Source organism: Protopterus annectens, chromosome 3.part1 (assembly GCF_019279795.1).
Source record: "Protopterus annectens isolate FY-2018-M chromosome 3.part1, PAN1.0, whole genome shotgun sequence".
NCBI lineage: Eukaryota > Metazoa > Chordata > Ceratodontiformes > Protopteridae > Protopterus > Protopterus annectens.
In genome coordinates this window covers 1,395,418,353-1,395,434,708 of record NC_056732.1, presented here as the reverse complement: position 1 = coordinate 1,395,434,708, position 16,356 = coordinate 1,395,418,353, and the positions used below count along the sequence as shown (strand labels likewise).

Genomic DNA, 16,356 nt, shown 5'->3' with positions numbered 1-16,356 from the left:
GTACAAAGTGCAACCAAGGGAGCTGTAGACACTCATTCTAATCAGCACTAGCAGATCAGCCACGACTAGAGAAACAATGCTGCCCATAGAGTACCCCAGGTAGGGGGAATGTAAATAAAGATCAAGCAAAGAACTAAGACACCTCTTGTGTTGGGCAGTCAATCAAGGAAAAGGAGGACGTAGGTGAACAGGTGAGAAAACCACTAATGGCATTAGTGAACTTCAGGGATCAGGTATATAAAAAGCTTTCTAAGCTTTGTCTATACTAGGAAGAGCACAAGGTGGTGCAGGGGAAAGAGGGAGGGAGTGTGTGTGCACACAGCCAGAAAGATCCATATGATGTGTAATCAGCAGTGCTTATCAGCTTTTATGGCTAGTAATAGTGTTTGGTTACAGCAAACCTGTGCTGCAACTAATCACTATTACAGCAAACCTGTGCTAACACATACACACACACACACACACACACACACACACACACACACACACACACACACACACACACACACACACACACAGACACACAGACACTGACACACGCCCATAAATAAGAATAATACATCATAGAGCTCATGCATTATGTCTGTTTCAGAGATGTACCTAAGTGACCTCTGTTGTTAATAACTATTAAGCCAACTCAGACAGCAAACATTAGTAGGACAAGGTGTAAAGATAGACATGGCAACAGGAAGACAAGTAATATATAAGAAGGCAGAAAATAGGGCAGTAAAGTAGAAAATTAAAGAGGTGGACATTTCTCTGTCCTGGGAGGGTGTATAAGAGAATTAGGAATGATTTTTTAGCAGCAAACCAACAGCAGCACAAAAAGTAGCACTGTCCACTGCACAGCATGTTGGGTAAATGCAATGTCTGCGGCAATGACCACAGGGAGTGGGTAGTGCAGATGTTGGAATAACAGCATCCATTACAGCATTTGTAAGCAGTAACATGGCACTGTACAGCATGCTGAAAAAGGCAGAAAATGTTCACCAGCTCTATGCACAGGAATGGCCAGCAGGGAGTAACAGTGTCCACTACAACATTTGTAAACAGCAAACCTTCACTGTACAGCATGCTATTAAAAGGTAGAAAATGTCACCAGCACTAAGCACATGGGCTGATGGGCGAGGCAGCTAAGGAAGCAGTGCATCCTGCACAATATCTGTAAGTAGTAAGACTGAGATGTACAACATGCAAAACAAAAGGCAGAATATGCTCACACACTAAGCACAGGGAATGGACAGTGCAGCTTAGAATTCCATCCATTGCATTGTTCCATCTATCAAGGTACAGGGACAACATTGGTGTACAATGCTTGTTTTTAGAGATCAAGGTCTAGCCCAATTGCAAAACAAGAAACTAAAGGAAGAAAAAGGGTGCAAAAGTATGGGTTAAAAAGTTAAAATGTGGTTATAAAGCAAGAGGTGGTTCAAAACAGATAAAGAGAAAATGATGAGCTAGTATATGTAGGAGTAGGATGGTGAAAGATGCTTGAAAATGTATGGGATATTGGCCAGCACATGTGGTTTAGTAATTTTCTGGGACTAAGGATTAATATGGTTGCTATGATAGTTTGGTAGAGAGACTGCAGCTTAGAGTGAGCTGGTGTGGGCACTGTCAACAGATATTATAAGTAGGGTATGAGCCACTTAGAGAGTTAGGCAGGGTAAATTTAGAGGATAATGAGGCTAACAGAATGTAAATGGGACAAAATAAGTGCTGCAAGACAGTAAGCATCTGTCCGGCTGGAGTTAGTAAGAGGGCAGGTGAATGATGGGAGATGCAGCAGGTGTAACGGGATCAGGGGACAAAAGGAACCAAAATCCAAGATAAAGCAAAAATGAATGAGAAATAGATGGAAGGAAGAAACAAAAGAGCAAAGATCCAAGGAATAACATGTAAGGAAGGGAAGAACCAAAAGGTGGAACTGAAAATGAAGCAGTGGAATCAGCATGGAAAATGGGACAAGAACACTGGGGTTAGTTATGAGTGATTCAGAGGAAGGACACTGAGTCATGGAGGGGTAGGAATCATGCCAGTAGTGAGGGACTCCATCATAAGATGGGTCAGTAGAGATGGACTCCATCATAAGATGGGCCAGTAGTGAGGGACTCCATCACAAGATGGGCCAGTAGTGAGGGATTCCATCATAAGATGGGCCAGTAGTGAGGGACTTCTTCTTAAGATGGGCCAGTAGTGAGAGACTCCGTCATAATATGGGTCAGTAGTGATGGACTCTATCAGAAGATGGGTAAGGTGAAGGAGCAAGAAGGAGATTTGGGGCAGAGAAATAATACTGAGGCTGATGTGAGCAAAGCCAAAGTCAAGCTCGAACAACTGAAATGGACATGTTTAGCCCATATAAAGTGTTCTGAATGGGGATAATGACTTGACAGAAGTGTCAGTAGAACTGGCATTAAGGCAGTCTGGGGACCCAGCAATGAAAACTGAGGTGCAGTGAACTTGAGGTGGGTGGCCTTCCACAAGTTCTGCAAGTCCACAGAGCTAGGAAAGACAATGCAAAGTACTCCAATTGCGGACACAGAGACTGGGTTTAAAAGCAAGGAGCTAGTGTAGTATGTGACTGGTGAAGGACGTGGAAGGATGACAGGTTATTAGGAATAGGTTCCTTGCAACTAAGTCCTATGGGAGATGCTACGCTACAGGAGGTTCTGAAAAGCTGTCTGGGAACTGAGATATATCTAATCTAATATGGAAGCTGGGACTGGAGTAGCTAAACACACTGTGAGACAGGATAAGGGTAGAAATGAGTAAAAGATGGACATCAGCTAAAAACAGGAAACCAGATGTGGGTAGAAATGAGTAAAAGACGGGCATCAGCTAAAAACAGGAAACCAGATGCGAATAATAAAGTATGGCCAACAGATGGTCTGTAATATTAACAGCCTTAGGAAGAAAGCAGGGACACTTGAACAAGTTATGTCAATACACCAGATATAGTGGAGCTAATGGAAACTTGGAATAAGATTAAGAATGACTGGGACAAGGTAGTTTTAGGGTATAAAGTAATCAAGGGGAAAAAGGAAACTATGGAAGAACACTAGCAGTATATGAAAGAGATGTGAACAAATGGTACATTGTTTAAAAGGAGGAGACTGGATGGTTGAGAAGAAGAAAGACAGGACAAGGAACCATTTAATATCAGATGACAACCAGGTAAGGCAGAAATGGGAGAGATGATGTATAGACACTCTTCAGAAAAGATGAGCTAATCAAAGTTAGAATAAAGACAGAGTTAAGAAAAGAGTGACAGTAATGAGGAATTTCAGTCGATGAGAAGCAAACTGGAATATAGCATCTTAAAGGATGAGGAGGGAAAATATTAGAGGGAATAAATAAGAGTCCCTGGCCTGATGGCATAGAGTTTAAGGCACAGGATTACCAACTGGTACACCTGAATTTGAAACCTGGTTAGGGAACAACTGGGCAGCAGCAGTGTCAGTACAGAAGAAAGGCCTGTTAATCTACTTCCATAATATGCCACGAAAACCTTATGGGGTCTTCACATAGAGTCGCTATGAGTCAGTTTCACCTTGTGGAAATTCGTTGCTTGCTTAATAAATAGGAATGGGTCTTTACAGCAACTTAAGGAAGATACAAGGAGGGGAAAGATCCTTGGAACTGTGCTGTGCAGGGAAGAGGAGGTGGTGTGGATAGAGACAATGATTCCTGTTGCTAATAGTGTCTATGCCACTGTGTGGGACACTATTAAGGAAACACAACATGGAAAGGACTTAGGATGGTGGTGTGGAATTTAAGTGGGCAGGATCAGGGAATGATATCAGTGACAGTAAGAGAATGACATAAAGATGAACGTTGGGACAAATGAGATTAGGGAAAGAAGCAGTACATAGAGGGATGCTCGAGGGTTTGGAACAGAGGAACAAAAGGAAAAGGAAGAGGCTTAGTTTGTTAAATGATAAGGCTCAGAAAATTCTAAAAGACAAGGAAAGAGCTGTAAAGAGAAGAGGATGAAATGGAGTTAAAATATGATGGCATACCAACAAGCCATTAGAATGGCAGCCAGACAAACAATGTTGGATAAGGTAGAACAGTAGCAGAAACTAGCCAAAGGGAAAATGGAAAGAGGCCACTCAAAAGTCTGGTGGATAAAGGAAAAGATGTATGTCAATATATGAACTAAAGAAAGAATCAGGGTTAGAAGGAAGCTAGTGAGCAAGTAGATTATGGATTCATTATTTTCTTTAATATTTATGAAGGGGTGGGGGAGACTGCCATCACAGATAGGAAAGTAAGACCAGATAGTGGCAAATAGAGTGATGTGGCTATCATCTGAGGGAAAAATGGAAGTCAAGCTCAGTATGTTAAGCAAGTAATAATAATCAACAGTTTGGGAGTTACTGAGAAACAGCAAAACCAACATTATATTCAGGGAGTCTCATTGCATCTGGAAGTCCATTATTTTCCAATACTGCTCACCCTGGAGGATATTATTTCACTCTGAAAATGGACTACCTGTGAAATTATTTGCTTGATAAACTGAAAATTGAAAAAATATATTTAATTTTCTTTTCCTATATAAAGTAGGTCCCCATGTCATATTTTGTAAATTGCAAGATGCTTCATAGATGGTATCTAAAACCAGTTTTGCAAGCTTTTATAACACTGCTAATTTTGTAACATACTAAGTACTATTTAATTAGAATTTGTTTGTGACAGAAGTGGAGACTGCTGATCACCAGAAAGCTTAATAACTGCTTTATAGGTGTCAACTTGGAATCTGTGCTTATATTCTGATCCTGGTGAGAGTAGGAGCAGAGTGCACTGATTCCTGACTCTTTCTGGTTGGAGTCTCTGTGACTAGCACTTGCTCTAAAACCTGCTAGAAAGCACTAGGAAGCCTTAAACTGATACAAGCACTCAACTCTCCTTGTTAATAAGGAGAAATTAATTGTAGGCACTAAACAGCTTGTAAATGCAAAGTTCCTTTCCAAGGTAAGGGGAAAAAAAAATCACCTAACCAGGCATGTCCATGGCTCAGCTTCCAGTAATTTCTCCTGTCCACATTGTGAATCTGGGCATACTGGGGCAATGCAACAATTGCCTCATGTACACAGACAACCCTTTCCTCCTACCACCCCACACTATATCCTGTGAGAGATGCACTTACATAGTCAAACTGGAAGCAAAGCTCTCTCCAGCCAAGATTGTGCTAGACAATCAAGAGGAGAAGGTTAACACCTGCACTACACCTCAAGCAACACATAGCTCTTCAAAACCCTCACCACCAACACCCACACATAGCAACACTAAACACACATATGCGGAGGCCATTATCATTAACCTGCCCAAGCAACAAGGACCTCCGAAGCTGAAATGCAAACAAACACCAGTCACAATCAAAGTATCACATAGCTCACAACACTAGTGTGCCACCCAACAACAGCCCCTAAGGCAAGACAGCGTACCCAACACTTTAGTCATAGGTGACTCTATAGTCAGGCACACTGATGTCCCACTTACCAGGCTGAACAAGGAGAAAATTACAGTCAGCTGCCTGTCGGGTGCCAGGATCCACCACATAATGCATGCACTCAAGTCACTCCACAACAAGTACAAATATGACTCTGTCATTGTCCATGTTGGAGTAAATGACTTGAGATATACCTCCCTGAACTACATGAAAAGAGACATGGAAGATCTCCTGGATCATGTGACCCAGGCAGGTATGACCCTAGCCCTGAGTAGCATCCTGCCTTTGCCCAGAATGATACTACAGTACAAGGACAAAATGATTGACTTCAACAATTGGCTAAGCTTACGTTGTCATTCAAAGGGGATCTAGTATTAAGGTAAAATGTCTGCCTGGGATGGCATGATCAACAAACCACGATGCTTTGCCAGAGATGGTCTGCACCTGTTGACCCTGGGATTCAGGTTAATGGCTAAGGCTCTTGACACCCCTATAGTGCCTTTTTTAGGCAAGGCTTAAAGGACAAAACCACCACCATAACAGGTACAAATATGCAAGATCTGAAGGCAATGCTACTCAATGCTAGAAGTCTAAACCTCAAAATGCAGTCTCTCAAGGCACTCCTAAAAATGGGGAACATCGATATCTGTGCAGTAACTGAAACCTGGTTCAAGGCTCCAGAGAGCACACCTGCAATACCAGGCTACAACTCTTACCACACTTTTTGGCCACCAAACCAGGACCAAAACACTAAAGGTGGTGGAGTGTCCATATTCACCAAGGATATTCACACCTCCAGGCTAGTTGCCCAACACAATGCATCCGAAATTCTCCAGGTGTAACTAACAAAGGTAAAACTGCAATCCAAATTGTAGCCTGCTACAGATCCCCCACCAAGCCCCAAGATTCTCACTACACCTTTCTAAACATGCTGTAAAATATTAAGATACAACCAAACACCCTAATACTGGGTGATTTCAACTACCCTGTACCAACACCTTTGCCCAACGGTTCTTGGAATTCAGAAATTCCAACTCCCTGGATCAACTAATCCATAGTCCCACTAGGGGCTCCAATATCCTGGACCTGGTCATACCAACATGGGAATTCGATGCTCCACACCAGTGGTCACCCCCTCGTTGGTTAGGTCTGATGATAAGGTAATCACCTTTCACATCTATATCCCCCCCACCCCCCAGTAGGGAAACATCCGTAAAAAACTTCTCCAAGGCCAACTTCATGCTACTCAAGTCAGAAGTGATAAACTTCATGGCACCCATGCAGATGGGAACTGAAAGTTCGACTGCCGAATCCTACACTAAAGCACTGTACGAGCACATCCACTCATGCATGAATCATGCCATCCCAAATAGAACCAAGATGCTCTCCTAGGAAAGAAGGAAGCCAATCTGGTGGTCCCCTGTCATAAACAAACTATACAACAGAAGGAAGAAACTGTTGCAGAAAAGAGGAAAATCCCAGGATGCAAAAAACTCCCTTACCAGCCTCAGTAAGAAGCTGAGATCCCTCATAAAATCTTCCAAGGCTATTTACAAAAACAAAATTGCCAAAAATTCCAAAGACAATCACAAGGCATTCTATAGCTATGTCAAGAATCTAAATGGCAATGCTCAGATCTGCACTGATCTACATCAGAATGGCATTAAATATACTGATCCCAGGGACATTGCCAATATGCTGGCAGATCGATTCAGTGCCAACTTTACCCCCCTGTCACCTCCTAAAGGGTCCATCTCAATACTGAAAGACTGCCAAATTCCGGTAATCATGGCCACACAGGTAAAAATCGTACTCTCCAAAGTTAAGAACACAGCATCCATGGGACCGTACTACATAAACTACAAAATGAACTGGCACCTCATCTAAGTGTCATGTTGAATCATAGCCTCACCTCAGGCTTCGTGCCCACTGAGTGGTGCACAGCTACAGTTATCCCACTCCACAAGGGGGGGATTCACCTTGGATCCTAGGAACTACCGTCCCATCAGTCTGACGGCCTGATATGCAAGGCCATGGAACATATTATCATGGAACTTACAAACAAAGACATTGGCAACCTTCAAACACAGAACCCCACCCAGTTTGGGTTTGTGAAGGGCCGATCATGTCTCCTCAGCCAGACTGACTTCTTTGAATCAGTCTCCAGAGCTGTGGGCAAGGGTAAGGTGGTCCACATAGCCTATCTGGACCTCGCCAAGGCCTTTGACACCACCCCCCACTCTGGAATCCTAGATAAACTTACTAAGTTGGGCATAAATTCCCAAGTCATTTGATGGGTTGCCAACTGGCTTACTGACAGAACCCGCACTGTAGAAGCAGGTGAATCCAAATTCAGCTCCAGACAAGTGGAGTACCTCAGGGTTCAGTTCTGGGACTGCTCTTGTTTGGCATCTACTTGTCTGAAGTACAGGCCAACACTAAGGGACTCTGGCTAACAAAGTTCACAGATGACTGCAAATTGGGAGCCATTATTGAATCCCCAAATTATGTGAATATTCTACAAAAGGGTCTTACAGAAACAGATGCTTGGTGCCACAGCCATGGGCTCAAGCTCAATACCAAGAATTATCCCCTTTGGGAAAAAACATGTACCCATGAATCACCACATAGGTGGCAGTACACTATACACCAAAAGCGTGAAAAGAGACTTAGGAACACAACTGTTCTAATTTGTTGCTACTTGTGTATCTCTGCTATCTTTAAACAAAACAAAAAAAAACAAAAAATCTTGCTTTTTTCCCACTTTCTGAAATTTAAAAAAAGTTCAGTTACAGATTTGCTGTTCTGAACTGTTTGCAAGTTTTTTGGAGGCCATTGCTTGCTTGGGCTAAAGGGAAGTCTCTGTGTTCATCAGTGGCAGTGGTAAACACTGAACAGCCTGCCTGCCCCTGTGGGAGTGGTTACTGCCTAGAAACTGTAGTTTTATTGGCCATTTTGGGTCAATTCCAAACTCCTTGATCCCCCTGTCTTAAAACCCTCTTTTGCGCATTTTTGTGCATAGCGCAGCATTGGGCAGTGCCGCTTAATCAGGTTTAAAGTATTCCCGGCTCCACAAAGTCTGCACTTCACTTTTTCCCTTAGAACTGTTCCAAATCTCAAAGTAAGCACTATTTTCCTTCTAAAACCCAGCAGTAGCTAGGATAAGTGTCTTATAAGTAAGCACTAATAAACTAAAGCACTACACCCTCTTATAATCCCTTTAAGTACTTGGCTCCCTATTGGTCCTTTTTGATCAAGTCAAAAATTAATTACTTATACTATTCTGGCATGTCCAAAAGTCAGTTTCAGGTTTACTCTCCAGTCCAGCTGGTGAATATGGGAATCTTGAAGCAATGTTACAACTGCCTTATGTACACAGACCACCCTCTCCTCTTCCCAACAAGCTCAAACACATGTGAGAGATGCAACTATATAGCCAAACTGACGGCTGAGCTCTCTCAACATAGTAATGGCACGGTCAGTCTGGAGGAGAAGGTAATCACACAAACCACAAATCCAGTCTCACATAGACCTATCGCAACAGCAAAACAAACACATAAACACACAAAAACATACTCGGAGGCTCTTAATAAAAATCTGCCCAAGCAACAGAGACGTCCAAAGCAACTGCTACCCCACAACAATACCCACGTATCACATAGTTCACAAAGTCAGTGTGCCACACAGTCACAGCCCTTAAGGCTAAACAACACACCTAATACACTTGTAATAGGTGACTCTATTGTCAGACAAACTGACGACCCTCTCACCAGGCTGAGCAAAGAGAAGGTCATGGTAAGCTGCCTGTCGGGTGCCAAGATCCGCCACATAACACAAGCACTCAGGTCACTCCAAAACAAGTACAAATATGACTCCGTCATTGTCCATGCTGGTGTGAATGACCTGAGATGTACCTCCCTGGATTACATGAAAAGAGACAGAGGAGCTCTCTGATCATGTGGCCCAGGCCGGTATGACCCTGACTTTGAGTAGCATCTTACCCTCACCAAGAATGATACCACAATATAAAGACAAAATGATCAATTTCAACAATTGGCTAAAGTATTGGTATCACTCAAAGGGGATCCAGTGTCTGTCAGCCTGGGATGACATGCTTGACAAGCCACGTTGCTTCGCTAGGGACCGCTTGCACCTGTCACCCCTGGGTTTTTGAATACTGGCCAAGGCTCTTGCCACCCCCATAGTGCCTTTTTTAGGCAAGGCTGAAAAGACAAACCCACCTCCTTAGACAACACAAGGAAAAAGAAACTAAGGGTAATGCTGCTCAACGCCAGAAGTCTAAACCTCAAGATGTATGCAGTCAAGGCTCTCCTCAGTATGGAGAATATCGATATCTGTGCAGTAACAGAAACCTGGTTCAAGGCTCCCGAGAGCACCCCAGCACTACCAGGCTATACCTCATACCATGCTTTTCGGCCCCAAAACTCGGACCGAACCACAAGAGGAGGGGGAGTATCCATATTCATCAAAGATATCCATACCTCCAGGCTAGTGGCACTGCACAAAGCATCTGAGACCATCCATGTGCAACTAACAGTGGGCAAAACTGCCTTCCAGTTTGTAGCCTGCTACAGACCACCCTCCCAAACTCAGGAACCCCACTCGGCTTTCCTGAAGACACTGGAGAATATGAAGGTCTCTCCAAACACCATTATATTGGGTGACTTTAACTACCCAAACATAGACTGGGAGCACTACTCAAGCCCCAACACCCTAGCCCAACGGTTCCTAGAATTTATAAACTCAAATGCTATGGAACAATTGGTCACCACTCCCACAAGAGGGGAAAACATATTGGACCTGATCATCACCAACATGGGGACTCTATGTTCCATACCAGAGGTATACCCCTCATTGGTAAGATTCTGACCATAAATTAATCACTATGGACATCCATATCCTGTCCCCACCCCCAGCAAAGGAAACCACAGTCAAAAACTTCTCAAAAGCAAACTTCCCACTTCTCAAAACCGAGGTGGAATCCTTCAAAGTCCCAGGGCCAGTGGAAAATATGGCCCAAACCGCAGAATCCTTAACAAATGCATTCTATGGATACCTACAGGAATGCATGGATCGTGCTATCCCAAATAAAACCAAGACACACTCCTCCAAAGGCAGGAGACCTGTCTGGTGGACCCCAGCCATAAATAAGCTGTACAACAGAAGGAGGAAGCTACTACATGATAGAGCAAAATCCCTGAAAGGGAAGGCAACTCTGATCAGTACTAGCAAGAAACTATGATCCCTCATAAAATCATCTAAGGCTAGCTTCAAAAGAAAAATTGCACAAGACGCTAAAGATAATCACAAGGCTTTCTTTAGTTATGTCAGAAACCTGGGCGGAAACTCCCAGATATGCTCTGAGTTAGTGCAAAGTGACAAAAAATACACTGGACCCACAGACACTGCCAACATCCTGGCAGACAGGTTCAGTGCAAACTCCCCCCCCCCCCCCAATAAGCAAATGACTATCCCAACAGAGTGTAGCCTCCCTGACATCACAGATGCACAGGTGAGAGCTGCCCTCTCCAAAGCAAAAAACACAGCATCAATGGGACCAGACGGTGTACCGGGCTGCATTTTACATGAGCTCCAAGAAGAACTGAACCCTCACTTTAAATCACTGTTCAGTCTCAGCCTTACAACAGGATATGTACCCAAAGAATGGCGTACAGCAGCAGTGGCCCCACTCCATAAAGGTGGTGCCAGAATGGACCCCGGATACTATCACTCTATAAGCCTAACTAGCCTGGTCTGCAAAGCTATGGAGCATATCATCATGGAACTCATAAACAAAAACATTGGGAACCTCCAAACACTGGATCCTACCCAATTTGGCTTTGTTAAGGGCAGACCTTGCCTCTTGAACCTGGTCAATTTCTTTGAAACAGTCACCAAGGCCATAGATGAAGGGAAGGTAGTCCGCACAGCCTACCTTGACCTTGCAAAAGCCTTCGACACAATACCACACTCGGGCATCATAAATAAGCTCACCAGCTTAAATATCAACCCCTATGTCACAAGATGGGTTGCAAACTGGCTTAGGGATAGAACCCACATGGTCAGAATTGCAGGTGCCATGTCAGACTCTAAACCAGTTACAAGTGGCATCCCACAAGGCTCAGTCCTGGGACCTCTCTTGCTCGGTATATATTTCTCTGAGGTACTGGCTAACACAGGAGGACTATGGCTGACAAAGTTTGCAGATGACTGCAAACTGGGGGCCATAATCGACTCACCAGCTGACACAAGCATCCTCCAAAAAAGTCTCACAGAGACGGATAACTGGTGCCAGAGCTAAGGCCTAAAGCTAAATGCCAAAAAGTGCATAGTCATCCCCTTTGGGAAAAACAAAGTGCCCACAAATCACCACATAGGTGGTAATCCATTAAGTACGGAAGAAGTAATTAGGGATTTGGGGACCCAAGTAGATTGCAATCTCTCCTTTGACAATCACATTGCCAAAGTAGTTAGAAAGACATTCTATATAGCCCACCTTATCAAGAAAGGGTTCACATCTAGATCAAGAGAGGTCATTGTGCCCCTCTACTCATCACTCATCAGGCCCATAATTGAATACAATGCCCCATTTGGGATGTACCTTACCCGACACCTGCTACAACTAGAAAGACCCCAAAAGTACCTCACCAAGAGGATCAAGGGACTCAAACAGATGCCCTACGCAGTTAGGATAAAGAATCTCCAGCTCTACTCAGTTGCTTACTGCCTACTCAGAGACGATCTGTGCCTGACGTATAAAGCCATGTCCAACCCAGAATTAATGGACATGCTCCACCTCAAGAAACCCAAATCCATCAGAACTACATGCTCCAGTGACTTAAACCTCAGCACAGAAATAAATAGAACATGTTGGAGGGACAGATTCATATCCCAGAGGCTCCCCTCACTCTGGAACAAAATCCCAATCCATATCAGACAGAGCCCCTCAACGACCCTCTTCAAGAAGAATATTGACGTTTGGATGGGAGATCGTAAATTTACCCCTGGGATCTCTTCTTTGTCACTGCTAGACAGAGCCACAGTAAACTAACCTTAAATGGACTATCTTCTGTGACCTACTATACAGAGGCACAGTCAACTAATCTAAGAAGGGTGGCGAAAGCCAAACACACTCTGGCTAGGCTTGTAAATGCCCTAGGGCAGATAGCCTAGTATCAACCTATGAACCTATGAACCTATGAGCTGGACAGTGGTCTCAACTTCGATAACCACATCGCCACAACGGTCAGAAAATCTTTCTATGTGGCACACCTCATCACTAAGGGCTTTTCATCCAGAAAAAAGGAGGTCATTGTCCCACTGTACTCATCCCTCATTAGACCCATCATAGAGTACAATGCCCCATTTGGTATGTACCTCACAAGACATCTGCAACAACTGGAAAGGCCGCAGAAACACCTCACTAAAAGAATCATAGGCCTAAAGTAGATGCCCTATGCCGACCGACTAAAAAAACTGCAGCTATACGCTGTCGCATATTGCCTACTCTGAGGTGATCTCTGCTTAACATACAAGGCCATGTCAAACCCAGAGCTGTTGGACATGCTACACTTAAAAAAAATCCCAGTCCATCAGAGCCACATGCTCCAGGGACCTAAACCTTGTCATCACAATGAACAAAACATGCTGGAGGGATAGGTTCCTTACCCAGAGACTCCCCATACTATGGAATAGACAGCTCATACATGTCAAGCAGAGTGCCTCCTTGGCCCTCTTCAAAAGGAACCTTGATGACTGGATGGGAGATGGGAAATTTACCCCAGGGATCACGCCAGTCTTCCTGCTAGACAGGGGTCCAGGGAAGTAAATATTGTGGGAAGAAACAGCCAGGGACTTGTTACGGCTAGGCTTGTACAGGCCCTAGGGCCGATAGCCTAGTACCAACCTATGAACCTGTATCAGAGTGGTGTTGTCTAATGAGGATCAGCAGATCTACGACTTATGTTCAGGCTTTGGTTTTAAGTTACCAGGACTGAATGAAAATTGTGCCCCAGACAGACACACCCACACACACCTGCTGTACTTCACATTTACGGAAGCTCACAGAGTGTCTGCTAGTTTACAGCTGTGTTCATTCCTGTAGATAAATGCTGATGAGCTCTGTTGCATGAATGGTGTTGTCAAACTTTCTAACTTATGTTTATTTAATTTGTCAGCACTGAAAGGGGACTCCTGTTATATTGCATGGATTAGCGTTAAGACAGACAGAAAAATTAAATTAAATGCAATCCATTTTATTTTTGAAATCTCTTGCAGGCAGGCTGCTTATGCAGGGAACATTACTAATAATCTCTGTGATACTATTTTCCTAAATAGACTGACTGTGCTGGAATTTTCTAAAGACCCTGAAGCTCTGAAGTGAGATATAGTTGTTTGTCTTACAAGAATATGGGTTCCAATGTCTTTGCTGTGCTTGAGTTGTGTAACTCTCTGTATGATGTGGTTATGCCTAGGATAGGTTTCGCTATGTGACCAGGCATGATGTTTAGGTGTACATCTCACACAGAAAATACTATCTGTAAGATGTGATGTTCTGTACAGGCAATAACAAAGGGGTTTAACAGTCAAATCTTTTCTTTTTAAATAAAGCAAGTGAGCACTTTTAAAGTTACACTAGTGGTGTGCACACGAGTGCTAATCAAATAATAACATTAAGGCACAGTTGTCAGAGTAGAAAGTAGTTGGAAAGATGTAAAGGTTTGGGGAGAGTAGTGGCTGGTCAGTGAAAATGGCAAGTTTATAAAAATCTTTTTCTTTGGCACATGGATTTACTACCATATATAGTTGTTTTTTTTCAGCTCTCGCTGAAAATTAACATATTCTTTGGAACTCTGAGTGACCAGTTTTGGGGGGTATTTTCTAAAGGGGAGAGAATACAGGAACCAGATGTATTGCAAACTGGGATACTCAAAAGCTAACACCGCAGAGTCTGCCTGAATCCCCAAAAACTACAGACTGGTTAGTCTGACATGAATAACAGGCAAGGTTATATACAGAATGCTACAGGAGGCCTAACAAGCCACCTGGATGACAATACAGAATATAAGACTGAACCAAATCAATCACATACAGTTTCACAACTGGGTTTCAGAAAAAAAACAGACAGATGAAAGCTGTCATCCTTAATGCTACATTCAAGACATCAGCCATCTAGGAGACCAGATTTGATATTCTCAAACCATTGCACTTATTTTCCCTAGGCACACACACAGAAAGCACAGTGATATGAACGTTTTGTCAGGTTCACAGTAAACTCAGCATGGCTACTTGCTATAATATTGATCCATGCATTAAAGATAAAATCTCATTTGGATTTATACAGGCATGACCAGTCTATCACTAATGACACTGGTCATCACAGTGATCTGACAGTGTACAAAGCCCATAGATATAGTCTACCTGTTCTAAGTATTGACAAGAGACTGCTGGGTAAACTGAGGGTGTGCAGTCAGTAAGACATATGCAGATTAAGTTGAAAGCAAACAGAATAGATAAATAAATGGTAATGGAAGATCTGTCCAGTGTGAGATGAGAGCAACCCATGGTACATCACAATGTTCAGTGTTAGGATTTGCACTAGAAATTTACATGTCAAACATAACGTTGAGGAGAGGGAACAAGACTGACTGGTTTGCAGAAGACAACAAACTGGAAAGGCAGTGGGAGATGGAGGTGTCAGCCTGAAAAAGGACTCAAGGAGGCTGTTTGTACCCTTGTATGATAAAGGCAGCCACGGTTCCCTGCAAATACACAAATATAAGGTGCTGCATCAGTGAAATGTCAATCTTGGAACTGGATACAACTCTCTCAGGGGTTAGAGGTGAAATTACAGGCAGTGGATACTATGCATATTATCACGTCTGAGGTGGTAGGACACCAAGAACAAAGCATGTGGGCAGCAGTCAACGCCAACTAGTTACTTGCAGCTTAGATATGGACTACAGGGACAAAGATGTGATCTTTAATCAAGTCATTAATGTGGCCACAGCAGGAGTACCGAGATCAATCCTGGAGGCTATATGGAGCAGGAGACATCAAGTTACAAGAAACAGTACAGAGGAAGGCCATCAGGATGACTAGATGAGGTAAGTTATGAGCAGAGGCTGGGCAGGCTGCTGTTATTTTCACTGGATACAAAGGGGGAAGAAAGGTAGATCTGTGCACACAAAGCCATAATTGGTACTTGTTACATGACTGAGCTGAGAAGGAAGCATAAGAAAAGAAAAGACGGCATAACCTGGAGGTGAAATATGGCACTCTTAGTCATACTATGAGGACATAATCCCTCTTTAAATAGGTGGAATGAATTCCCTGAGGGGTGGTACAATGCAAAAACAAGCAGCCTTATAAATGAGCTTTTCACCTGTGGAATGAAGAAGCTAATAGTAAGGAGCGGTGTAGATGTGAAGTACTAAATCAGTGAATGGGCAGACTAGACTGACCAAACCGTTAATTTATACCAGGAATAAATATGTATGTATAAGCTAGCTGAGCATGGGCTTGCTGCATATGGACAAGACAGAAAATAAAATCAGGCTCATTTTACAATATTACCTAAATGAAAATCACACAGATTCAGGGAAAAGATGTGCAGTGATACACATGTCTAAATGTGTATAGAATTCTATATACACCTATCATATAAAGTATGCCAAAACTCAAGTGAAAAAACAGGCAACACCAAAATAATCATTGCCTCAGTCCCCCTCTAGGGCCTGACAGCCATCTACTGTTGCTCAAACCCTCCCCTTAGTGCGATGACCTGAGTTTCTCAAATCCATGTCACTAACAGGTAGGTAAGAAATTATGGCAACCCATAGCTCTTAACCTCTCAGCACAAAAAAAATCTGGAAAAAGCA

General features: G+C 43.2%; 1 protein-coding gene across 8 annotated transcripts in view; it reads right to left on the bottom strand.

Moving 5' to 3' along the window:
• Nucleotides 1–16,356, bottom strand: part of RAB3IL1 (RAB3A interacting protein like 1) — a 606,739-nt gene that overhangs the window by 5,058 nt on the left and 585,325 nt on the right. The gene's annotated exons all lie outside the window — the stretch shown is intronic.